The 27,983-nt window shown below is 42.8% G+C and overlaps 1 protein-coding gene and 1 long non-coding RNA gene across 5 annotated transcripts in view; one reads left to right on the forward strand and one right to left on the reverse strand.

Annotated features, from left to right (window-relative positions):
* Positions 1-26,291, reverse strand: LOC142468335 (uncharacterized). Of its 3 annotated transcripts, none has more exons than XR_012788635.1 (3): positions 26,164-26,291; positions 10,265-10,417; positions 1-2,554 (listed from the first exon to the last, which is right to left on the reverse strand). It is a non-coding gene; the product is annotated as an uncharacterized LOC142468335 (long non-coding RNA). The 3 variants fall into 3 exon arrangements; XR_012788634.1 differs by having other exon boundaries at positions 26,159-26,291; XR_012788636.1 differs by having other exon boundaries at positions 25,725-26,291.
* Positions 16,289-27,983, forward strand: part of FAM3D (FAM3 metabolism regulating signaling molecule D) — a 53,163-nt gene continuing 41,468 nt past the window's right edge. The window contains exon 1 of one of the 2 annotated variants that reach the window (XM_075574802.1): positions 16,289-16,486. The gene's annotated coding sequence lies outside the window, so the exon portion shown is untranslated. The remainder of the gene's footprint in view (positions 16,487-27,983) is intronic. The other variant, XM_075574801.1, reaches the window with a different exon arrangement.

A 27,983-nucleotide genomic window follows, 5' to 3' on the forward strand; every position in this document is an offset into this window, starting at 1 on the left:
TAGTGGCTGTTAAAATAGAATACAAGAAAATTGGTCTTTCAAAGTTGTTTTTTTTAAAACAGAAAATGCTAAAAGTATTTTTTCTTACTACAGAACTGATTTATTAAAAAAACACACATGCAGGATATTGACTGAACTGCAGCTTTAAATGTATTATCACGTTTTCCCCCATTTGGACGAAGCAGACCTGCAAAACCCAGTCTCACATACAGAATGCTCTCTGATGTATTGTTGCAAGCTGAGTTTGTTCAATTTAGCCCCAGACATAGGACTGCCTTATTTTGTCATTGCCTATATCTGTGTATTTCTCTGAAGACATGATTGGCATACATAGCTTCAAACTGGTTCATTCTGCTGAAAAGTTCTATCTTTGTAATGTTTTATTGCTGGACTTAAGTATTTTTCTCAAGTGTGGGATTGACACATACAGTACTGCTTTAACTGAATGATTTCCCTGACACTACGTTAGCTGGGACTGCTAGATTACTGAATGGTTTTATACACCGCGGTGACGCACAGGATTCAAGTGTTAGACATTTCTTGCAGTATAAACTGGCAGACATTGCTGAAACTATTGAGCACTTCCTTGCACGGCAAGAGACAAATATGAATAATAATAACTTTATTTCATATAGCGCTTTTCTCCCAATGGGACTCAAAGCGCTTCATAATTACAGTATAGCGCGCGGTACGCAGCACATAGGAATGTTACAGACACTGTCCCTGCCCCGTAGAGCTTACAGTCCAGTCCAAGGTGATATGGCGCTCAGTCAGATTATGAGCTAAAGAAAGTAGCTTTCAAGTCCCATAATGTCCGCCCGGAGTGCCTTCCGAAAATCATGTCTCCAATAATAATAATACGATGCCCTGGAGGATTTAAGCCCCTAGTGGTACCCACCACAATGTGTGGCGCAATATATAATAAACCCCCTTCAGCATGTATGTAGGAGGAGTATATGAGGGAGGGTAACGATCATATCGGCTAGTGCCTGTTACCTTAATTTTGAAGCCCTCTCCACCAGTTATGGGAACTGCGTAAGGCGTGCAGGTCGTTGAGAAGGTAAATGCAAGTAGAGTCTGAGAAAAAAACCGATGCACAGCTGCAGCAGCACAAAAAGAGGATCTGCCACGGGTAACTCCCAAAAAAATGAAATTTATTCAGCTCACATGGAACAGATAAAACCACCCACGCATTTCGCGTGCCCTGAAAGCGCAGGGCGTGCGAAACGCATAGGTGGTTTTTATCTGTTCCATGTGAGCTTTAAAAAAAATCGTTTTTCTCACAGACTCCCTTGAGCTTACAATCTTTTTTTGGTGCCTAAGCCACAGATAACGTGACTTGCCCAAGGTCACAAGGAGCTTACACCGGCAATTGAACCAGGATCCCCTGATTCAAACTCTGTGTTGTCGTTATAAGAGTATTTACTCACTGAGCCGCACCTTATCATGTACAGCACACCTGTGAGCATGTGACCTGCATCATATGGGACACGGGTTAATACACAAAAATCTGTTATAGCAAAATGTGTCTGAAAATGTAAATTGCTCTCCACAGAGCGTACAACAGTTCATTCAGAGACCAAAGCATCACTTATTAAATGTTTATATATATATATGTGTGTATTTTAGATTACAGAAAAAGCTTATTACAAGACCATACAAATTGCAATAAATGCAGGACGGTTTCTTAAAATAAAAGGATAAAACATACATAGAAATTCCTATACTTTACCACATATCATAGGCTTTTTCCCAGAGAGGTCACTGGTGTAGAAAGTTGAAAATTCACGTGTCTGATCCCAAACACACCTCTGTTGTGTAGATGGTTCACCACTATAAACAACTAGATTGCCATATGGTATAAATTGCTAGAGTATATTTGCTCCATTCTGATGTTACACTTAGTGCTTTGTGATATTGTTTGCACATTGAATACATGATTATGCTCTTAATACCTTTCTTTTTCTGAGTAACAAATTCATTGTATGATAAAAGAAGTATCTGATTCATGCTTTTGAGTGCTGGAAACCATTGGTAAAATGTTGCATGATTTTAAGGGACCAAGATATTATATAAGGGCAGGGCCCATTCCCCGTGCACCAATATTTGAAAAAAGTCAATCAAATTATTGCATTTAGTGCCGTCTGACAATATGGAGGAAGAGAAGGAGAAACAGGGCACTTTGGATTTGAGTAAAGTGAATTTCTTGAGCAAATAGATCAACGTTTCGGCATCAGTCGGCCTTTCTCAAGAGTAAATGGCTTAATCAAAAGAACCAAAAAAGTCCCAGTTAAATTGTCCCAAAGTCAGCTCCCACGTGGATACTCATCTGTAATGGTGTGTTCATTATTCTGCACCGTCCGCCCATTACAGCCACTTCCTCCCGGTCAGGCGGCGGCATCGTCATCCAGGGCTCTCTAGGGCTTCTTCCCCCCATCCGATTGATCCTGGTAAAATCGGCATACTTCCGCATTGTCTTCGGTGACGTCATCACGTGTCAGCGCGGTTTGCGCAGCGTCACCCGGATCCTCAAATGTTGATGTTTGTGGTGTTGCTATTGGTAACAATGGACGTTACTAATTTATATACTGTAATACCACATGAAGATGGTTTAAATGTGATAAGACAGAGACTAGAGGCAACCCACAGACAAGAACCCCTGGTTGACTACATTCTATTACTATTACATTTCATTCTTTATAAAAACTATTTTCGTTTTGAGAATTATTACTATTTGCAAACGACGGGTACAGCCAGGGGCAGTAATGTGGCTCCATCCTGTGCCAATCTATTTATAGCGGATTTTGAGTGCAGGTTTATTTACAATACACCTTATTACCACAAAATGCTAATAGAATTTGCAGTGTTCTGGTTAAAAAATCAGTTTATCTTTCAATCGGTTTGACATCCTGTTTGGAGATTTTAAAATGTTTCGTTTTAAAAGCGGTAATCTCATGGTCCCGATACCCATTTCCGTTGGCCGCCAGTCCTGTTATGGTTTCAGTTTTAATATTTGTGGTGGGTTAGAAGTATTGTAGCCAGGTGTTCAGTATTGAACCAGAATGTCCTGTATTTGGACACTGTCCAGTAAAATATGAGAGGTAATAGTGGACATGGATGTGTCCTGTATTACCTCACTGGACATAGTGACCTGAACGGCTTGGGGGGCCGTGGGATTTCCCCAAGTACAACTGTTGCTAGGGGGCTGGGCAGCTTCCTCAAACCTGATTGGCTGAATTACCCAGCAGCAGCAAATCAGGAGGAGAAGGTGTCAGGAGCCATGCGGTGGGGCCAAGTAGAGGAGGAAACAGCATGGAGGTGTGTGTTTGTGTGTGTCGATTGTGTCACACCTTTCACCATTGTGTCCATTATTTTTGGAGAAGCCACCTGGTAACCCTAGTTAGAAGATGGGGTAAGTATGTATGTACTCACAAGTCGTATTGCCACAGATTGATTCCCTGGGCACGGGAAGTCATTGAAGTCAATAGGGATTTTCTGCTAAAAACGTCCCAAACTGCTGCTTTTGTGTATACAGTGTAGCATTCACCCCACTGCATCAGTGGTTTATCTTGTATCCGTACCCGGAATGTATACTGTATATAATTACTATCCTTGCTTACAAAAGGCTGTCAGGTATTGTTATGTAATGTTTTCCAGAGTGAGTCAATTTAGAATAATGTTCGTATATTGAAATTCACATTACCTTTTTAATTATCTGTCAGCAAAAATACTTTGGTGGTTGCTTTTTAATCATTGTTTGAGTGCATTCTTGCCGTGTTAATTACACTTTTGAGTAATCTATTGTCATAACGAAAGACAAATTGAGCATTGTGATGCCAACATAGGAAAAGTCATACACTTGCTTAAATAATTGATCAACATTTACGAACATTTATAATTTTGTTAATTGCAAGAGCCTTTGATCCATTTTTACTTTTATGTGGATCCCAAAATGGTAATGACTGGGGACTGTATGGTTATGGATCTCGTTGAACCAAAGGTTTCCCAAGTTAATATTTTCAGTGGAAACTGGTCACCGTATCTGATTTTGACCTAAATGTGATCCTTGTAATTTCAGGTCAGGATCCACCCTGGAATAATTGCAGCTGTTGTTGTCGTTGCTTTGCTGGCTTTGTTGGCTGCAGTTTTCATTGTCAAAAAATACTGTTTTCCAGAACGGTAAGGACCTGATATCGCACAAACACCTAGATCAAGTAAATAGAGCCAGTCGTTATTTGGCATGACTTTAAAAAAACCGCACTTGCAGTACGTTGTATTCATTGGAGGCCGAAGTCCGTGATTCCCAATTCCATAGGCCCTTATTGTGTATGCTGTGAAACCGCCTGGAGAACTGGTCAGCTCCATTCAAAGAATGGGACTAAGGCCTTGATTATACCAAATGCCGCTGAGTGACAGCGCGATCCGGTGACGTCATCCTGTGCTGCCGCCGAACTGCATCTTGAACATACAGGGGAGACAGCAGCGGAGGCGTGGCCATGAGCGGTTCGCCCTCATTGGCTGAACCGCTCATGTGACGCGGCCATTGCCTGCCAAAAACTATTTGGAAAATCTCTTCAGGAGACCGTTGCCCTGCAGGTGGTGTGCTGGTATGGAAACCTTCATCGGATTTCAGCTATTTGTTTTCCAGCCGGCGATTTCTGGTATAATCACGGCCTGGACGAGTTTTCAGCACGGAGAAGCAGGTTCTCAGAGCATGTGGAATAAGAGCCTATGATTTCAATTTTAGACTTCAGTTTATGGCCCATTTTGATGTAACAAATCTAATTATGGGCCTTAGATTTTAAAATACTCAAAGCCTTGTCGTTATGCGACATTTGGTCACTGATGTTGCACCGCAAACCAAATGATTGCCTGCATTTGTCCGCAGCCGATCTACCGCTGAAACCGCCACCACTGCTCCCGCTTCTAGGAGGTTAGTTTTAGCGGTTAGGGTATGGGGTTAACTTTGGGGGTTTGTGGTTTAGGGTATGGGGTTAACTTTAGGGGTTTTAGCGGTTAGGGTATGGGGTTAACTTTAGGGGTTTTAGCGTTTAGGGTATGGGGTTAACTTAAGGGATTTTAGCGGTTAGGGTATGGGTTAGTTTTAGGGGTTTAGCTGTTAGGGTATGGGTTAGTTTTAGGGTTTAGCTGTTAGGGTATGGGTTAGTTTTAGGGTTTAGCTGTTAGGGTATGGGTTAGTTTTAGGGGTTTAGCTGTTAGGGTATGGGGTTGGGTTTAGCGGTTGGAGTAGGGGATTTTAGGGTAAGCGTTATGCTTATGTACTTACCTTAGCGACAAATCGGCATGCAGTGAGTCGCTGCAAAGCGGCCAGCGATTATTTGGTTCTGTGAAACGGCAGAGACCAGATGTCCCAGACCACTAATAGGTCTGCTGTAACAATGACACTATTCATTGTTAGAAATAATTCAGTAGCCCCTTTCTGACCAATGCATTATATTTCTGTTTGTTTATTTCTATGTTAATGTGTCTATTTAACAAGAAGGTGGAAAAATAACAAACATGGGATTCGTACTGACAATAAACAAATATGGCTAGCTGATTCATGAACACATTGTTGATTGATAGTGATATCATGTGCCTTTTCTCTTTAAGTAACATTACATACAGATACTCAGTTCTCAGACGTCACCAAGATGATTTAGACAACAGCACCACCAACAGACTACAAGATGATTCAGATGAGGTACAGTACAGTACTTAATAAACAAAATAAGTGCAAATGTACTTCACATTCTACATTTGCTCATTCAAAATGAGTGTTAGCAAAGTATGTACAGCACATGGATAGAACGGCTTTGCATTCAATAACACTGAATCTTTCAATGCTAATGTTTCCAAATAAAACGCTACACTAGTGGGTGTATTCCCTACCCAAGTTTTTAAACTTTTGAATGACCGTTATAGTATTTGTCAATTCATGGGGGGATGTTTATTAAATATGGTTTCCCAGCAGTGAGTGGTGAACTCCAGTCTTCAAGGGCCACCAACAGGCCAGGTTTTCAGGATATCCCTGCTTCAGCACAAGTGGCTCAATCGTTGATTGCAAAAAAAAAAAAAAACAAAGATGCCCAAAGCTACTTCCTATGTGACAAAAATGCACAGTGCAATACCTATATATCTCTTGAAAAAGGGTCATTTAGTTTAACCCTTTGGCCAAAGCATCTTAAGCCTGCTGCCACTTTCAAGGCATGACCGTTAGCAGGTCCTAACACTCACCTGGGTTAAAATTCTTATTTACCTGTATAATTAGAGGAAGAATGATCTATATTGGATCTGTCGTAACCCGGCAAAATGAAACTGACCTGCCAACTTGGAATGTGGGGAGGGGCAAGCTTAAACCTTGGGGGGGGGGGGCACTACCCTCCCAAAAGCAGCTGAGACCAGATGCACATAGTTAATCGTTGATTGGCCAACTCCAGTCCTCAAGGGCCACCAACCGATCAGGGTTTACGGATATCCCTGCATCAGCACAGGAGGCTCAATCAGTGGCTCAGTCTTTGACAGTTTAAAGGGTTAAATCTGCGTGACTGACACATTTATAACAAAAATGAAACGCCAAGTGTTAAAGTTATTTTTTAAATATAGTCAGATGGGAACGGTAGGGGTTTAAATGGCTGTAACCTGCTGTGTTTGGTGTTAGTGTTGACACAGGAGGTTGCAAAGACAGCGCCAGAATCCTGTCTCCTCCTTCCTTGGCTGCACTTATAGTCCTGGCTACAGCGACGGCGACAGCGTTCAGCCGCAAAGCAACTCAATGTAGTCGGTAGCTACCGCTCATAGTGGGCGCAATGGCGACGTGCGACGTCACAGCGACCAAAATCGCTGGAATCAAGATTGAGATTTCCAGAGACCGCCGCACCATGTGACTGGCAGCAGCCAATCACATAGCCCCTTGCCGCCAGTGACATTGCACACCAGAGTGCAACCTTGGCTATAGTCACGGCGATGTGTGACGTCGCGTCTCTGTCGCTGTAGCCTAAAGCCAAAATTAGAGGCAATACGTGACTGCCAAGCATTCCCCTACAGGGACAAAGAAATGCTCTCTTAACTTCCAAAGAAGTGAAAAAAAGGCAAACACCCAACTACGCTATGTGCTGACATGTTTTAAGTCACTTACTGTACATTTCTTTCTTGTATTTAACAGGACCTTTTGGAGTGACTGAAAGCTTGGCAACGACATGGTACCAGCGCTCAGTATAAACAGAGTTTATATTGAATTATGCATTGTCCAAAAAGGGAAAAATGTCTTTATTAGAGTTGTATAAGTTATTGGAATAATTCTACCTGTATTACATTGTATTTATATGCACTGTTAAACACCCACAGACAACGTTTGCTGCTATCACATAAGTTCACAATTAAGAAATACAATGAATGATCAGTGTTAAATTTATGCGGGGGAAAAGGAATAATCCGTTAAGAACTGCATCCAACTTGGCTAAATACTGCAAGTTAATGGTTATGTTCCATTGTAGACATTATATCTCAATAACATCAGCATGTACAGTATTGGGTAGCGTCTCAAACATGAAAACTTTGGGCATCATACAAACACCTCCAGAACTAGCCCGTCTGAATGATGGTGAGTTTTTCATTGGAAGACGCCCTCCTGGATTACCAGTATCGGCTCCTTCACAGATGTTTATGGATCCTTTGCTTCTGGAAAGCAAATAGTATTACACTAAAGCATCCTTCTCCCTGAATTTTCCTCCTGTAGCATGTTTCTAATCTAGTGCCGTCTCCACAACCCTCAGTATTTGTTTAATTATAATTGACAATTATTTGACATACTTCATTGCTTCTATCAGGGGTGGCCAACTTCAGTCCTCAAGGGACACCAACAGGTTAGGTTTTCAGGATATCCCTGCTTCAGCACAGATGGCTCAATCTGATTGAGATTTCTGTGCTGAAGCAGTGATATCCATAAACCCTGATCTGTTGGTGGCCCTTGAGGACTGGAGTTGGCCAATCAGGGACTGAGCTACTTATTGACCCCCACCTGTGCTGAAGCAGGGATATCCTGAAAACCTTACCTGTTGATGGCGCTTGAAAACTGGAGTTGGCCACTGTTGGAATGACATGTATCAGTTTGTGCTCTCTGCATTACTTTTAATTGACTTTTCTATGCCAAATAATCTACCATCTCTGTAGTAAACTTTCTTGTTTAGCAACTTGTGCCAGATGCAAGAAGCCTTTACCACATACAGGCTTTTTACATTTGACACCGCTTGGATCTGTGCATTAAAACAAACTTTTCTATGCATCTGTAAAGCTCAATGTTTCATTCATTTTTGCACGCACTGACAAACATAGAACTATAAATGTAATTTGCAGTAATGTACATAGACTACTAAAATGAAGAGTATATTTGATTAATATATTTTTTATTCTCTTAAGGTATCAGTATGGCTATATATATATATATATATATATATATATATATATATATATAAATAATTGTTGTCTGATAACAAACTGAAAAAGTGTATTGCGTTAAAAAAAAAAAAAAGTCTCGCCTACAATTACTAGCGACATATGTTGGTACGTCATTATTCACGGTGTGACATTTTTCACACCTCTTGTTCTTTGTACGGTGTGCGTTTATGTTCATTCATATGAACGCATTAAGAATGGTTTGAGTTTGCATTTCTAGTGAACAAAAGTGGCGAATATTTGAAGTTTAATATAATATGTACATATGCGCACCACAGCCAAACTCTGCGTCATTTTGTTCTTTGCGAAAAAGACGTTTGCGGCACTTACCGCACAACACGCAAATTGGTTTTCTACATCGGCGCATGGAGACGCACTAACTTGCTGTTCTGTGCATCTGTTTTATGACAGAATCATGTATAGCTTTCTACAAAAACTCCAGTCCTCAAGGGCCACCAACAGATCAGGGTTTACAGATATCCCTGCTTCAGCGCAAGTGGCTCAATCAGTGCAAACACTGAGCCACTGATTGAGCCACTTGTGCTGAAGCATGACATCCTGAAAACCTGACCTGTTGGTGGTCCTTGAGGACTGGAATTGACCACCCCTGGCTTACATCAACAATGCCAGTTATTAATATTGCAGATTTTAGTCGTTTGTGTATGATTTGCAAGTCTTGAGTAGGATGCAAGGAGCCCTGGGAACTAGACATTTCAAAGCAAAACAGAACACTTCCAGTTAGATTAGTAGTGTGTAAAATCAATAGTTTTAGCTCCTGATCTTTAAGCCGGCATTTGAGCTCATGGCTGACATGTCTAGAAAAGGATATGCTCCATTTCCTTCTAATTTAATTCCTTCAGCACCATGGGAGTCTGCAAACAATGCATTGCCAGGTTATTTGGCACTAGATGTGAGTAGTGTACAGTACCTTGTATTATAAAACAATGCAAAATAAATTATAATACACAGACTTGGCACTAAGTCTTCTTTGGTTGTCTTTGCTGCTTAGTGCTTTATCTTTTACTTGAACTCTCTTTATGTTCCCAATAGTTAATAGTTAACCCATATCTTTGTTACGATTGTATGTTTGGTGAGTGTTACTGCTTATGGACTGAAAAATAAATTAAAATTGTGTGAGTGTGTGTGTGTGTGTGTGTGTGTGTGTGTGTGTGTGTGTGTGTGTGTGTGTGTGTGTGTGTGTGTGTGTGTGTGTGTGTGTGTGTGTGTGTGTGTACATATCTATCTATCTATCTCTCCAGAGATTAGAAGAAGAAAAAAAGGTGGGGGGAAAACAAAAATATGTAGATGAGGGGGTGCGAAAGGGATGTTTGAAGACACTAGAATATACATATATACTGCTGCACATCCAGGAATGTAGTTTATATGATCCAATGCAACAAATGTGACCAAGGATGCTACATTGGGGAAACCAGCCAAAAACTTCAAGGAAGAATGAATATGCACAGACACTCTATACAACACCACGAAGAAGGAAGATACTGCTCACCAGTGGGATATCATTTCTCACTACCAGATCATTTCATAAATGATTTAAAAATCAAAATTCTCAATAGAGTGTTTACACGCACCCAAGAATGGAAAATATTTGAACTCAAAATGATAAGACTCTTTGACACCAAAACAAGACGACTTAATGCAGGGTTTCTCACACACTATCATATTTTTTTGTAATGGTCCTCCCTGCCTCTCTGCCTATGTTCCTATCTCCTACCTGCCCCCCACCCCCCAGCATCCCCTTCCGCCTTCGTGCTGCTGTTGGATGTACAGACCCCCGATCCCTTATTCTCACCTTCCTTGTCAGCGTTATATTATCCTTCCAATGTTTTCAAACATCCCTTTCTCACCCCCACCTCATCTACATCTTTGGGGGGTTTTTTTTCTTCTCTTTTTTCTTCTAATCTATGTTTGTCATAGAATCCTTCTGTAAATCAGTTTTGCTGACCTGTGGAAGAGAGGAAAACTCTTAAAAGTTTGTCTTATTATATCAACTGTTAGTCCAAATAAAAAAGGTATCGCCTAATACTGAAGTACTCATTTATTCTGCACTCTCGCAACTGGACTAACACGGCTATTTACGTGATAGAGATAGATAGATAGATAGATGTAGAGGTAGCTGTATAAGGTAGCTTAATAATAAAAAATGAATAGACAATACCGTTCTGTGGCTAACTAAAGGCTTTTATTTGTGCGAGCTTTCGAGATACACTGATCATTTCTTCTGGCGGTGTCACAATGGATAAAGCAAGAAAGGTTTTTACTTTAAAACAGTGCCCCCTCATACTGGCCTTGACAAAGCACCAACAGCGAAACGCGCGCGTCGGCACCACACAGTCACGTGCACGCGCAGAGCCCTCGTTCACAGACGCTGATCCCAATTCCAACAGGGAAAGACAGCGTGGCTCAGCTGCTGCACAGTAACATGCTGCAGACAGACCTGACGGTCTGGGGAGGTCTCTAAGAGGCAGTTATCTTTATTTAACTGGCAATGTACTATTACAACACAAGGGACGACATACCTCAGCTACTTACCTACTATCCCATTACTAAAGTATTTTTAGGGATATTTAAATACTCTAGTAGCAGTAAGGTGTCCTACTCAGAAACTACCAAATACTTCATAGATTCTGAAGTGCCAGCATACTACCTTAAATGGAGAGGTAAAACACTTATTAGGTTAAGGTTTTATCACTGAAAAACCTGTCATTTGATCCTATACAGTGCATTTACCTAGCTGATATCTCCTTATCTGACCATAGAGTCTCAGCAGTGCCTCATTTTTCCATCAGTATATTAACCCTTTAAGTACTAGTGTTGACCTCAGATCTTAGATCTGCATACTTCAGATCCCAGGTTCACACGACAATATTTGTGTTCTATACACTCACGTACAATCATCTATTACTGCGTTAGTGGTTAGGATTGGTGCACAACCTACTAGGATTGTTACTAACAATCATTATCAGAACACCTGGCTGTATTACACAGCAGCCTTGTGTAAGGTTTTCTGGCTTTTGGTGCACCAACCAGTACTTAGTATACTGTGGCACTACATCTAAGGCTATCACTTCCATTCCCTCACAAAACCATTCCCTAGGTCAGGGGTGGGGAACGTCCGGCCCGCGGGCTGTGTAAGGCCCGCGAAGTCATTTGGTCTGGCCCGCGGGAAGCAAGCCTGCAAGAATGGTTTAAAAAAACCAAAAACATTTTTTTAAAAACTCCCCCTTTCCTGATTGGCTGCCCGTGCTGTCACTCTGCCAAGATTATTTTTTTGGCCCGCCTCTTCCTACAGCACTGCTCCCCTCCCTTCTCTCCTCCAGTAATGCCGGCTCCTTAGGCTCCGCCCCTCTGTCCCTCCCTTTAGGGTCCGGCCCTCTGCCCCTCCCTTTAGGCCCCGCGGGCCTGCCAGTCTCTCAGCTGCACTGGCTACCTATGCAGCTCCAGCAGCCCATCCACGGGCCCCAGGTAACCCACATGCCCCCTTATAGCCCCTCCCAGGCACCTTACCCACCCCAAGGGGGGAAAGGCCTTATTTTTGTGTGTGTTTGCAGAGGTGGGCTTATTGTGTGTGTGTGTGTGTCACTGTGTGTGTGTGTGTCACTGTGTGTGTGTCTGGCACTGTGTGTCTGGCACTGTCACTGTGTGTCTGGCACTGTCACTGTGTGTGTCTGTCACTGTGTGTGACTGGCACTGTCACTGTGTGACTGGCACTGTGTGTCTCACTGTGTGTGTGTGTGTGTGTGTGTGTGTGTGTGTGTGTGTGTGTGTGTGTCACTGTCTCTGTGTGTGTCACTGTCTCTGTGTGTGTGTACCTGTCTGTGTGTCACTGTCTCTGTGTGTGTGTACCTGTCTCTGTGTGTGTGTCACTGTCTGTGTGTGTATGTGTGTGTGTGTCACTGTCTCTGTGTGTGTCTCACTGTCTCTGTGTCTCACTGTCTCTGTGTGTGTGTGTGTGTGTGTGTGTGTGTGTGTGTGTGTGTGTGTGTGTGTGTGTCACTGTCTGTGTCACGGTCACTGTGTTTGTGTGTCACTTTCTGTGTGGCAGCAGCCGCCTGAGGTGATTAAGGACCTGAGTATCACCAGGGCAGTGCGGGTAAGCAGCGCTCCGGGGGGAAGAGGGTATAAGAGGAGTGGGGGATGGGGGGGGAGGAGGTATAAGAGGCTTGAGGGATAGAAGAACGAGTCTGCGGTGGGAGAAACACCTCGCTACCGCCTCTCCTCCTCCTCCCCACACCAGGCAGCAGTTGTGGAGGGTACCTGCTCCGATCCCCCCTGCTCCGCCCCCGCCCAGTGCACTTACACGGCCCTCCTCCCCACACCGGGTAGCAGTTGTGGAGGGTACCTGCTCCAATCCCCCTCTGCTCTGCCAGTGAATCCACTTAACACTGGGCATTAATATAGACTACCATCTCTCTGGGGTACACCTTACCCCTAGAGTCATTAAAGCGTTTGAAATCTATTTAATTTTTGTTTTAAACCCCATTGTTTTAACGAGTTTTCAATAAATCATGTTTTAACATTATCATCATCTCACTTGGTGATAGAGTGCTGTATAGGGGTTCTGTTCATCTCTGGTCTTATATCAATCTAGCCACTCTAAGCACCATCACCATCACTTATACAACTTTGGCTGAAGCAGGGGTATCTGTATAGTGTGTATATTTAAAACAGTGCATCCTGGAATGTATCTGACTGAAGCCTATCCCTCCCCCCTGTGCAGTATGTGATTTATGACTTAAGGTGTGAAATGGTCCCTGAATGTTAGTGATGTGTGTGTGTATAAATTTATAAAGCGCCCACAGTGTATACCGCACTTTACAAAAGGTTTGTGTGGGAGTGTATACCAATGGTGTGGCTAGGTGTAGAAATGTGAGAGGATGTTGTATTACTATTAATGTGTGTAGATACTATGTGGCCCCTATTGGTATATAGGAATAGAATTACATTGTACATATGTATGTGTAAGAGACAGCTGTGTGCACAGTATGTATAGACATGGCCTTTAGCACTCATGGGAAGAGTTGTCTTGTGTCAGGGTAGTGAATCCTGAAGCTGCGACCACGATACCCCTGATGAAGTCTAGATTAGACGAAACGCATAGGGTTCATAGAGCGTACCTACTGTCTATATTCCTGTATGGTCTACATTTCAATATACATTTTTAAAGGAACTTGGAGTTGTGAGTTATTATTTCAAACACCTGAGTCACAAATGCACTGAGATCGAGGCTCCTGATATGGTACGGCGGCGTGTCCGTTTGCAGAGACGCTGTGTATGGTGAAGTCTGCGCACCTGCCTGTGTATTCTAGTCGGAGGACAACTCAGCACAGGAAACTGAAGTGCTGCTGGTTGGAGCAGGAGCCGCCGTGGGTGATGGGATATCCGGGCAGGTTGGGCAAGCCCTCTGTTTGGCGGTCCATTTGGGGATCCGACAGAGATGCGGCGACGGGGTGTGCGGTTGGAGGACGACTTGGCGGAAGGCTGAGGCACTGAAGTGCCAAAATCAATAGGCACAGCAGACGGGAGGTCAGTGTGAATGTGCCACTACCAACTGTTCCCGAGCAGTCTACAGGCCGGGGTATTGATTACATTGTCTGTAACTAAAAGACACAAACACCTATTCCACATATATATTGTTGGACTCTAAACAGAAGTCACTGGCAAGTGGGACACAGAAGCTAAAAAATAACAACACACTCCTTGCCATTTTGTATCTACGATTTAAAAGCAAAATTGTTTGCTACAATTCTATTGCTGCACAATATCTGTCCATGTTCTGGTTACATTGAAATGTTTCTATTTTGCAACAGGTTCAAGACACTATCTGATCTCCAATCAAAATACTGTATCAAGTCCCTCTCCTACTGGGATGTTTCTCTGTAGTACTATTATTCTTACTGCGCCGAATGCATTATATATCTTGGATATTGAGGTTTTTGTGTTAAAACCAGCATTCTGGCTGCACTATTAAGAATTTATTCAACCCTATTGTTTCTGCGCACCTGATATCCTTGTGTATATGTGTATGTATGTATGTAAATAAAATGTCAATTTTGTCAATATCTATGCCAAAATTAAGCAGAATTGTATATATTTCTCCCACAAAAGTTTACAATTCAAAACTGCTGGTCGAATACAATTAAAGAAAGTGATACATACACAATGGTTGAATTTATTGTAATGCAAATTTGTCACATTTACAGCTATTGAATGGAAGGTAGCACAACGTACAAACAATCAATGATAATCATCCTTCAGTTCGCATGGAATTTTGTGATAAACTGTAATACAATTGGCTTGTGCTAGGTTAGGAAGTCTCAAAGGTAGTTTCACATTTCTCTTTCTGCTGCTGCGGTTATGTGTCATTCTCAGGAAAAAGGACAAAGCAAAGAAACATTTATAAAAAATAAATAAATAAAGGCTTCTCATAATAGCTGGAATATATCAACTTAATGTTTGGGACTACAAGCAAAATATATTTCAGAAAGATCTGGAAAATGGACCATTGTTTGTTCAACTACAATATATCAATAGGATATCGACGTTCTCCAGTGCTTTATTTGTTTCAGGGCTATTTAAAGAAGAATTAAATGCAATTAACGAGTTAATTAAGAGTGGTACTGAGTAGAAGGTTGAGTCTATTTATGTAACATTTATTATAATTAAAAATACTCCTGTCTGCCTGTAACCCTGCTCCTCCTCCCTCCTTAAATATGCTCACCTTCTGTAATCCTCACAATATCCTGAAAACCACAATCCAGTCCAACAAGATCAAGTCAATGATTTTGCAAAGCAAACATGAAACAAAAGCTATCTACTTGAAATGGGAAACTTCTGTATAGGTCCCTGTTCAATGTGCTGAAAAACCATGTCATTAGTTCCAAATTCTAGTAAGCCGTATTGGTCCTGGAGAAATGTAGTTTAGCTGAACGCTGTGATTAGTTTTTGAAAGATTTATAAAAATACAGAGAGGGCAACTCAAAACTCAAAAAAGGCACCAAGATAATTAGGTTTCCAAAATCAGGTAAGAACAATAAGCAGGAAGAGAAATCTATTTCAAGTCGTACTGCTCGGCAATCCAAGCGCTTTAAAGAAAAAACAACATTTATCAAAGAATATAGTGCTTCGACTGAACCACTGATTGAGCCACGTGTGCTGAAGCAGGCATATCCTTAAAACCTGACCTGTTGGGGGGGTTCAGTTGAGAACACCGGTAATAAAGCATCTTGGTACAATTACAGCCTCTGCTAAAAAATATGATTAATACTTCTCAAAATTTGAAACAGATTTTCAAATGTTCTTTTAAAGCTAAAAAGTTGTAGTGACTCATTTCATAACAGCGATTTCTATAGGTACATGGGGAAATATCACAAGGACCAGGGGAGAAGTTATTCATAGCAGGTGTAGTGAGTTTTGTCAAACAGTAAACCAGTACCTTCTGTACCCTTTTAGGTTAAGCTCCTGCCAAGGCTTATCTCATCGCAGGAAACACTGCTGCACCCTGGTTCTTTATTTGGTTTTGTAGAAGATTTTACTTCCTGCAAGTTTATTTCAATAAAATTGTGTTTTCTTTTCTATTCCAACAAACAAATGCCTGCACAAAAATACTGTTTCCAAGGAGGTTTCAGTACCACTGAATATTCATGATGTACAGTAGGTTACTCTGTGTATACTGGTGCCCTGTACTGCTTACTTGCAGCCAACGTCATTCTGTAAGACAGGTGACAAACTGCTTAGGGTGGAGGTGCAAGGTTGCGTAACCGATTGCTCAAATTAAGGCGTGTAACAATAAAAGGTGAAACAACTTTGAGGATACTTAACAGTACGGGATTTTCCAGTTTGTCGGACTAAATCCCCTCCCTTTGCTGCCTTCACAAAGTTTCATGTAGTACTTGTTGAATGCTACTCGTGTGTAGTGATTACTGTAGGTAGGACACTAGGTAGGACACTTCATCCAGACTTCATTCTGCTCTCCGCACTGTCCCAGAGAGAGTACTGTAACTGCTTTTAAAACGTAAGTCACTTGGTGTGAAAATGTGTGTGTGTGTGTGTGTGTGTGTGTGTGTGTGTGTGTGTGTGTATATATATATTATATATATAAAAACGTATCTAATTGTAATTCAACTTCTATATCTTTAAAAGTCTTTGTAATGAGTTACCAAATGATTTACTTAAATTGGGAAATGTCTATTGGAATGCCACTGCATTGGTATTGAACAATATTACTAGAATACATTTTCTGCACCTCAATGCATTTATTACTTTTTGTTCATTCCTAATTCCCTGTTGGATAATTTGGTGATTTTGAGTTTATTTATATACAATATATTTTCTATATATGTGTATATATATATATATATATATATATATATATATAAAATCAAAAATGAATAGACGATACCGTTCTGTGGCTAACTAAATGCTTTTATTTGTGCGAGCTGTAACACGGTCTCTCTCTGTCCCCCTCTCTCCCTGTCTCCCCATGCTGGGTCAAAACTACTTTTCACACGTCATATATTAGGGTTTGAGTTGAAACCAAGATTGTCCTTAATGAGTTGCAGTGACTAACAATTTGCCATTAAAAATGTAATTGGTTTAGCACCAAGTGATTTAAAATGCGCAAACTGAATACAGTAGTGTTAATAATGGAAACTAAATGCAATTGTTCAAATCAACAGGAATTTATGGCGACCTGCTTCTATCCCAAGTGACCTAAATATACAGTACGGTATCTGGGTTTATTAGGTTGAAAGCAGAGCAAGGGCGGTTTTTAATCACCCTATAAAAACCGAATGATAGTGGAGTTTCTTTTTTTTAACTTCACACATTCATTCATTTAAAAATGTTTGCTCATGATGGATACATTGTGTTGTGTTTCAAAAGAATTGAGAGCAGGAGTTGCAACGGAGCGCTAGGCCACGCCCACGGCGGTGCAGCCAATGAGGGCGAACCTGCCGGGTGACGTCACAGCCGCGCCCCGTCACTCCCCCCCCCCCCCCCCCCGGCTTCTTGTCTTTCCCCTGCAGACCGGGGGACTCGGCTGCATGCGCCGCCTGCCTCGCAGCCGTGCGTGCAGCGCAGGCAGCGGGCCGCAGCCTTACTCTGATGTGCTTCCTCACTGTCACCCTACAGTTCCACAGTATGGCCTATTCTTATAGCACTTATCTGTATCAGAAATGTTTATACCTCCTGTGTTTTACAAGAATAAAACAAAAAAGGAAGAGCACTAAAAAAATTAACAATATTTAATGGATCATGATGACATACAAAGGCAAGTAGCCCACACCTACGCGTTTCACGCCGAGGCGCTTTATCAATTCCTGTGTTTTACACCTGAACAAAAACTTTTTTCTTGTAGAAACCATAAAAAAGTTTATTTTCAGTTGCTCAGGTGATTTTATGCAATTTAGCTATAGCCAGGGCCGCAGACAGATTTCCTGGGGCCCAGGACTACAGTTCTGACTGTGCCCCCTATCCCCCCCGAGCCCCATTTCAAAGGTAAATTAAGCAACTGCTTGTGATGGCATTCACCCAAAGCTTTTTAAGGTGCTAAATTCACATAGCCAGGCAGTTATATTTCATATTTAAGGACTCTGTTTCCGCCGGCTCAGTACCACAAGATTAATGTAAATCAGACACGGTGCTTATATTTAAAAAGGGAGCTAGATTACAACCAGAGAATTACAGACCTGTAAGCCTGACATGAATAATGTGGAAGCTATTAGACATTTTAAGTTTTATTCACTAATTTAATACAGGCATACCCCACATTAAAGTACGCAATGGGACCGGAGCATGTATGTAAAGCGAAAATGTACTTAAAGTGAAGCACTACTTTTTTTCCCACTTATCGATGCATGTATTGTACTGCAATCGTCATATACGTGCATAACTGATGTAAATAACACATTTGTAACAGGCTCTATAGTCTCCCGCTTGCATACAGCTTCGGTACAAGTAAGGAGCCGGTATTGCTGTTCAGGACGTGCTGACAGGTGCATGCGTGAGCTGCCATTTATTTATTTTTATTTATAAAATATTTTACCAGGAAGTAATACATTGAGAGTTACCTCTCGTTTTCAAGTATGTCCTGGGCACAGAGTAAAACAAATAATACATGGTTACAAGTACAGTTACATAAATGAACAAGGTATACATTATATACAAGTCATTGCGCGCACAGTTGCCTATTGGGCGATATGTCCTTACTCGCGAGTGTACTTAAAGTGAGTGTCCTTAAACCAGGGCATGCCTGTAATGTATTTATTTTGGAATACCTATTTGATAAAATTATTAGTAATCAGCATGGATTTATAAGGGGGTCATGCCAAAGTAGTCGTATTAGTTACACTAAATTATGTAAGGTAGCAAAATCAGCAGGATGTAATTTTTGTTAGACTGGAAACTTGGACAGGTAGATGACAGATGAGGTGTAACACAGATAAATGAAGGTTATGCATTTACGAAGCAATAATAATTATGCTACATACAAACTAATAGGACAAAATAAGGTCAGTCCTTGATGGAGAAGGATTTAGGAGTATTTGTAGACAGCAGGCTTAGCAATAGTGCTCAATGTCAGGCAGTAGCTGCAAAGACTAATATTTATTAAATATTTTACTAGGAAGTAATACATTGAGAGTTAGGCCGTGATTATACAGAAATAACACCGGGGGCGTCGCATGGGGAGACGCGACGCCGCGTGGCTCAAAAACAAAATATAAAAATACAATTCAAGTAAATAAACCAGTAGCGTTGTGCGCGCCGCCTGGAGCTGCAGGGCAGACGACTGGAGAGGAGACAGATGATTTTGTTGTTGGCCGGCGACGGTCGTGTCACGTGAGCGGTTCAGCCAATGAGGGCGAACTGCTTACTGCCACGCCTCCGCTATGCATCCAAGCCTTCTCTGCTACTCTTCTCACCTATCTCCCTGGTATAATCAAGATGCCGCTCGGCGGCAGCACAGGGTGAAGTCACAGAATAATGCTGCTGCCCTGCAGCTCTTGGTAATATCGAGACCTTGCCCCTCGCTTTCAAGTATGTCCTGGGCACAGAGTAATGATGACAAATACATGGGTACAGAACTTTTCACCGAAAGGGCAGTACAAATGGCACGGGGTCATTCCTCGAGAGTGGAGGAAAGGAGATGTAACCTGCAAAAATGGAAAGGGTTCTTTACAGTAAGGGCAGGCAAATGTGTAATTTACTACCAATGAAGACTAATTGCAGATACTAAAGATATCTTTAAAAAAATAGCCTACACATCTTTAGAAAGGAAAAGTGTACAAGGATATGCCAAATAAGGTTTAACTTACGAAGTATGTTGATCCAGGGAGAACGCAGATTGATTTTACAGGAGTCAGGAAGAAGTTTATTTTTTCCTGCATGAGACGTAATTGGCACGTGTTCTCTCCCTCTCTCCCTCCCTCTCCCACTCTCTCTCCCCCCTCTCTCTCCCCCTCTCCCTCTCTCTCTCCCCCCCTCTCTCTCTCCCCCTCCTCCCCTCTCTCCCCCCTCCTCTCTCTCTCCCCCTCCTCCCCTCTCTCCCCCCTCCTCCCCTCTCTCTCCCCCTCCTCCCCTCTCTCCCCGCCTTACCCCTCTCTCTCCCCCTCTTTTTCCCCCACCAGGTCAGGTTTCAGGATATCACAGATTCAGCCCAGGTGGCTCAGTCAAAACCCTGATCTGTTGGTGGCCCTTCAGGACTAGAGTTGGGCAGTCATTGATTGAGCCACCTGTGCTGAAGCATGGATTTCCTGAAAACCTGACCTGTTAGTAGCTCTTGAGGACTGCAGTTGGCCGCCCCTTTTCAAGACTACGACACGCTAATAATTAATGACTAGGTTTTGAAAAAGTGAAGCCTATCAAATCCGAGCCAAGGCATTAAAAAACAAAGAAACGTGTGTATTCTACTTCCAGGATCTGCACACTGGCGATCCAGATATGAATTCTTGCAACACAGGATGTATAATCTACTGTTATTTTTTTACGCACTATATCAAATAAGAAAGGGATTTACGCAAGCAATAGAATAGAAAAAAAAAAGCTTATTGAATAGATCAGATAACATCAGGAGGGAGTGTCTGTTCTCCGCCTTCCGACTCATATATCCGTAAGCATGTTAGCATTCCTTGATAACAGAAAGTAAATAGTGTTGTGATCTTGCTGGACATCTAGAAAGGGAATGCCCAACCCCAACTGTAACCTTTGTCAAATATAAAATACCCTACAGAAAGTCTCCGTCATCTAAACAGAATATTATATATTTCCCCTCGCTGTACATTCTGCGAAATGCAACCTGTTCTACGTAGATCGAAATAACGGTAGGATAACGTGTGGAAGAGCCATGTTAGGGATCACCAATATATAATATATCTGTGCTAAAATATGTTCCCGCAATCAGGTGCTTGTGATTTTTCATATTCGGTTCAAATATTCAAGGAATATATTGTCTTCATTTTGCCCAGAAGAGCATAGGGTGAGAGCAGGTCTCTCCTGAGCAGGAACAATGTAAAAAACAAAAGCTGTGTAATGCGGCAGACATAATCCTCTATCCCCCGCCCCGTGACCGCCTTCTTCCTGAGATACTGGAGAAGCTGCCACCGCACTCCATAGAGATTTAAATCACCTGTATTATGTGGACCAATAGGAAGTCGCGATGGATGATTTCGCGGAATCCTATTGGCCCGCGTGACACGGGAGATTTAAACCTACATTTTATTTCCCCCTGGAGGCGAGGCTACTGGCGGCACCTTCCACGCCGGGTATCCCGAAAAGCAGGGGATGCCCTGAGCTAAAATAAATGCGTCTCACCTTCCGAGACCCCTGCTTTCTACACATATATAAAAAATATAAAAAACAGGAGGAACTGATCCTTTGAAGCAGCAATCCATGCGATATCTTACATGTGTGGGTTTAACAATAAATAAGAAATCAGTTGTAGTATGACCTCCTCTAAATCTCATTCAATTGATTTTTCCCTATAAATAAATGCTGATTTTTATTTCTCTGTGGAGCATGAAACATCCAGAACGGATGAGAGCGATTTAATGGGCACTACTATAAGTTTCATATTACGCGTTACTGTATCTTTAACATTGTAACCTCTTTCGATGTAAAGATGCAATCCGTAGCCATTTACCTTTCCTTTTCCGTGTTTAGCCACCTGAGATTGAGATAAATAGCAGCTGGCTGATTGCGGGATCAGAGATGTGTGAATCTGGCGTGATTCCCTTCCCCGCAGAAAGGTCGCAAAACCATGAATATTTTGCTAGCCAAAAGTTGAGGTGATAAAGCCAAAATTGTTCAACATGTGTTATTTGTTTAAAGTGACAACATTGCTTGAGCAAATTGCGAAAGCAAAAGTAAGTGAGAATGCAACGTCCATGCACTATTTAGCATTAAGCAAACTTTATCACAGGGGTAAAAGGGTCACATTTGCCATGCACACATTATTCACAAGAAAACATCTCTATCCAGGATACACCGTATATATCACATAGGGTCATATTTATTCAAACTGGGCTCTCCTATAAAGCTCCTCCCACCGCAGGAAGACACCTCGAAATGGGCCAGCGCTGGAAAGTGCCATGACAGAACACCATTTAGTAAATATGGCCCACAGTCTTTTCGTAATTGGCTTTTGCGTTCTACTGTGGCCTATTCACGATTAAAGCAGCCATGTGCAAATATTCCTTAAAATTGGTAAAAAAAATAAGATCTTTTTAAAAAGTTAATGTTAAAAAAATAAATTAAACCAGTTAAACAGTATCTATATTACGTTTGGATTGCAACTTTCAAAACGGTAAACGTATTGCAAGATTTTTGAGGTTTAAAATGTTTTACTGCTGCTCTGTGCTGGAGAATGAGCATTAGTTACAAACTACACTTTAATTGCAAAGTAATGCATTGCAGGTGCTTGCCCATCATATAGGTTAAAGTAATTAAACTGGTTCACACATTGTTAGCAATCGCTGGATATATTGAATTTATATGGTCTGGGTATATCGTATCACATATGAGGAAATGACCTTTTAAGATGATGTACAACCCCTATACATAATATATACGCCTCATGCTGTGGAGGGAGCTTTGAGGTTAACTGGCCTCCGTGTAACCTTAAGCTCGCTGCTTTATTTTTAGTATGTGAGACATAGGGCGAGTGATTTTTCCAAACAAGCTAAGAAAAAGACAATATAAAATGAGATATAATATTCGATCCAATAGCAATTATTTAACAAAGATTAAGCAAAAAAAAGAAAGACGAGAAGACCGATTTTTGCAAATATTTTTATTCCTGCGTCTCTCCTTTCCTAAGAATGCCTCACTAAATTCTACTCTGTATAACTGGGGTAATAGTATAAAAATTATATCAGAACCAAAATGATATGGGTTTCCTAAAAGGTTTTGACTAAACCAACTATTTGTGTTTGTGTATACAATTTGTAAATCTTTGTTATGTCAGTGAGCTTGTTAAACCACAGAGGCGTTATCCCCAGATGCTGAGGTTACCGCATATTGTAATGATGTTTGTGGTAGGATATCTAGCAGCGATGTGGGCTTTGCTTGTGGTGAACGATATTGTTGGGTCAGAGAGAAATTGTCACCCGACAGGATCTACATCCCGTTACCATCCTGGTAGAAACTCAACTAACACACGATGAATCTGCAGGCACTTACTGTACCTGACCGTACCAATGCCACTCGCTGCCTTGCACTAATCACAGCACAGTATTATAAAGAGGGTTAGCTATGTCTAAAAGGCACCGAAACTCCGAATCTGCGGAACTCTGTTCTTATTGACTATAAAGGAGCAATCATTACTTTATCCTTACGACTAAAACACTCTACGTTTATGGATATCTGGTTTCCTTTTGTATCTTATTTGGAAATACATAACGAGACCAGATGATGCTGGGAGTTCTAGTATACAGATTATACATTTTCTTTTGTTTTTTTCATATAAATGCACAGATTTATTTGTTCTGAAATGCAGAGGTCTCAGATATCAAGGTGGTGTCTTTTATTTTGTGGCAATGTCTAATGTTCTTACAACATTCTTAGATAATATATGAGCTATGATGTGGGGGAGGGGTGTTATGGGACGGTAAAGGTATAGTAGATATTAATACGTTTAGGTTTTTTTCATGATTTATATTATATAGATGATTTGACAGCATGGTATACAGTGTTTTAAATATGATGTATATAATTGATACATATACATCATTCTACTATGTATGTTTAATTATTGTGTTTATATTGTTTCATATTATTCAAAAACTAATAAAAAGGTTTTTTGTTTTTTTTAAAAGGAGCAATCAAACCATCAATTTTTTTTCCCTTGGAAATGTTACTTTATTTTATGAGGATTGATGAAGCAGGAGGTCTCTGGAGCTCAACCGTGTTAATGTTAGCTCTGAGGACCCCGTGCTTCCAGTGAAGCTTACTTCTGAAGGGGGAGCCGGTATCCAGCTGCTTTTTAAATCAGAAGCCGCACCTATGACATGATGGCTTCCTATTGGTTGCAGAGCACAACGGCTACCGGCACCTACTACGGAGGTTAGTATCTCTGGAAGCAGGGGTCCCCCGAAGCTGAAATTAACAGGGTTCTCCTCCAGAGACCCCCTGCTTCAATGTTATGCAAAAACAAATTGCCTGCTTGGACTCCCGCCTTAATGGGAATACTGGTTGCATATTCCCTCCTCAACCCCTCACCACAACAGGAAGCACATACGTTTGTCTCTGCAAAATTACAGCCTCGGTTTTATTAACTTCCTATACGTTCTAGAAAATGGCCAGCGCTTAAAGTCTCAAATTATTAAAATCGTTATGCAGTGTCCATTTAGAGGGCTAGCAATATAGTTGGTCCCTAGTCCTGCCAACACCCCCATACTCGAAAATAGCAAGCGGCGAGGTGAACCATACATTTACTCCCTGTGCCACGGCACACTCATGCTTCTGTCACGTGTGGCACTTCTCACTTACCCAGTGCAAGGCCTCGGGCATGGTCAGCGCTTAGGCGCTGACCCGTGCTGAGGCACGGTGATGCTCGGCAGTGAGCCCCTGCAGCCGCAATGAGAGCGGCTTTAGCAGGGGCTCGCGCACGCTTCCGCAAGCGTGCGGAAGCGTAGCCGACATTTTAAATTTCGTTTTTCGCGCTCACGGGAGCGCAGGGCCGGTCACGTGAGCGCTTCGCCCGATGAGGGCGAACCAGCTCCATGACGTCACTGGCCCGCTCCCCAAAACGCCTCTATGGACTCAGCCTCAGAGATGTGTGCAGAGGTAAGCAAATGGAGACCGTTTAGGGTGAAATTAACATATGGCTTTATTGCGCCTGTCCCTTTAAACAGCAAAGAAAACAAAAATATACAAAAACAACAAACACCTGTCCCTGTGTAAGGGCTTATTTACTTCCCCTGGTCCCTCTCTTACCAGACTGGGAGGATAAGCCCCTTTCCAGCCTACCACCCCAAAGTCTCAGCGGTACCTTAAAGCAGGGGGCCCTTCTGGTCAGTGGTGTCCAGGTGTCTTGGTGAGTTTGAGGGTCCAGCCTCTGGCAGGTTCCTGGGTCCTCTATGTCCAGGGAAAGAGGGCTGGTCCCCTTGTGTCTTGCTGTCAAAACACAGTCCTATTCAAGACCCCTCTCCTCATGTCAGCACCATTGTGTGCTGAGGAAAATCTCTTTCCTGTGTCTCACATGAGGCTTTTTTTTAACAGAGCTCTCAGTAGTCCAGTTGGGGACTGGCTAATTGAGTGGCTGCAATTAACCAGATCCCTGCTGGATTCAGAGCTCTGAGGCAGCTTTATCCAAACTGGGATAAGTCCCTGTTACACCCACCTTACCATTTTGTTTTTCTTGACACACAGTTCCATTCTCCCACATACACGGACTCTAAATGTGTTCCACGTGGATGGGTAATCTCTCAGCATTCTGAGCAAACGTGTAGCAAAGAAAATTGAGATATAAACGTGTTTCCCAGCTCAGCACTGAAACAGTCTGAGGTTCTGAACTCGTCTAAATAAGTGACAGGAAAAGACGTATTGAAACAGTATCAGGCAGTAATTAAACATGTAGTCGTTTTGTTCCGGGTATTGACACACGTAGCCGCAGAGATCCCTTTCTCGTGGCAGTGCGGATACTAAAGGCAGCCTGCACGTTCTGTTGAGACCACGGTGCTGACAATCTGTGACACGTTCTTTGCATAGTGGGAAGGAACATTTTATATCTACAAAATGAATTGTATGCAAAGTACCTCATTTATATAGTGCCAGACGACCGGAGCTTTCTTCTCTACGCCAAAAATGCAGGTTTCCTGTGTTGCCTTTAGTGAATCAGTAATAATTCACCGTGCAGCTCTTCCACAATTCCTACAGCATTTTCTCGCTCTGTTCAGTCCCTAAAGCTCATTTATAGTTCTTACAAAAGGTGGATCCCAGAGGCTGTCGCTGTACCTTGAAGTGTTCTTACATTAATACATGTTTCAAGAAAAGGCACACAGGGATTCCTTACGATGTAACATAGGGGCCACTTATTCACTGCCTACTGTGCTAAATAGTTGTTCCTGTGCTCAGACCCCTTCACAGCGCTGCGAGGTGTCTCCTGAGGATTTAACTTGTGCAAAGCTGTAGTCTTCCGCTAAGAATTATTCCTGTCATGCTTTTAAAACAAAACAAGAAACAAACACACCTTACTTGCTTATAGATGTCATCACCATGAAATGCCTCTTTCTCTCCAAGTTCTCCACTCCTCTGCCGCTCCTTATCTCTCGCCCCCATTCTCCCACTCCTCTGCCACTTCTTATATCTCGCCCCCATTCTCCCACCCCTCTGCCACTCCTTATCTCTCGCCCCCATTCTCCCACTCCTCTGCCACTTCTTATATCTCGCCCCCATTCTCCCACTCCTCTGCCACTCCTTATCTCTCACCCCCATTCTCCCACTCCTCTGCCACTTCTTATATCTCGCCCCCATTATCCCACTCCTCTGCCACTCCTTATCTCTCACCCCCATTCTCCCACTCCTCTGCCACTCCTTATCTCTCGCCCCCATTCTCCCACTCCTCTGCCACTCCTTATCTCTCGCCCCCATTCTCCCACTCCTCTGCCACTCCTTATATCTCACCCCCATTCTCCCACTCCTCATCTCGCACCCCCATTCTCCCACTCCTCTGCCACTCCTTATATCTCGCCCCCATTCTCCCACTCCTCTGCCACTCCTTATATCTCGCCCCCATTCTCCCACTCCTCTGCCACTCCTTTTCTCTCACCCCCATTCTCCCACTCCTCTGCCACTCCTTATATCTCACCCCCATTCTCCCACTCCTCTGCCACTCCTTATCTCTCAACCCCATTCTCCCACTCCTCTGCCACTCCTTATATCTCACCCCCATTCTCCCACTCCTCTGCCACTCCTTATATTTCACCCCCATTCTCCCACTCCTCTGCCACTCCTTATCTCTTGCCCCCATTCTCCCACTCCTCTGCCACTCCTTATATCTCGCCCCCATTCTCCCACTCCTCTGCCACTCCTTATCTCTCACCCCATTCTCCCACTCCTCTGCCACTCCTTATATCTCACCCCCATTCTCCCACTCCTCTGCCACTCCTTATCTCTCACCCCATTCTGCCACTCCTTATATCTCGCCCCCATTCTCCCACTCCTCTGCCACTCCTTATATCTCGCCCCATTCTCCCACTCCTCTGCCACTCCTTATATCTCACCCCCATTCTCCCACTCTGCCACTCCTTATATCTCGCCCCCATTCTCCCACTCCTCTGCCACTCCTTATATCTCACCCCCATTCTCCCACTCCTCTGCCACTCCTTATATCCCGCCCCCATTCTCCCACTCCTCTGCCACTCCTTATCTCTCACCCCCATTCTCCCACTCCTCTGCCACTCCTTATATCTCACCCCCATTCTCCCACTCCTCTGCCACTCCTTAAATCTCACCCCCATTCTCCCACTCCTCTGCCACTCCTTATATCTCACCCCCATTCTCCCACTCTTCATCTCGCACCCCCATTCTCCCACTCCTCTGCCACTCCTTATATCTCGCCCCCATTCTCCCACTCCTCTGCCACTCCTTATATCTCGCCCCCATTCTCCCACTCCTCTGCCACTCCTTTTCTCTCACCCCCATTCTCCCACTCCTCTGCCACTCCTTATATCTCACCCCCATTCTCCCACTCCTCTGCCACTCCTTATCTCTCACCCCCATTCTCCCACTCCTCTGCCACTCCTTATCTCTCACCCCCATTCTCCCATTCCTCTGCCACTCCTGTCCCACTCCTTATATCTCGCCCCCATTCTCCCACTCCTCTGCCACTCCTTATATCTCGCCCCCATTCTCCCACTCCTCTGCCACTCTTTATCTCTCACCCCCATTCTCCCACTCCTCTGCCACTCCTTATATCTCGCCCCCATTCTCCCACTCCTCTGCCACTCCTTATATCTCACCCCCATTCTCCACTCCTCTGCCACTCCTTATATCTCGCTCCCATTCTCCCACTC

The sequence above is a fragment of the Ascaphus truei genome, chromosome 17 (assembly GCF_040206685.1).
Source record: "Ascaphus truei isolate aAscTru1 chromosome 17, aAscTru1.hap1, whole genome shotgun sequence".
Classification (NCBI taxonomy): Eukaryota; Metazoa; Chordata; class Amphibia; order Anura; family Ascaphidae; genus Ascaphus; species Ascaphus truei.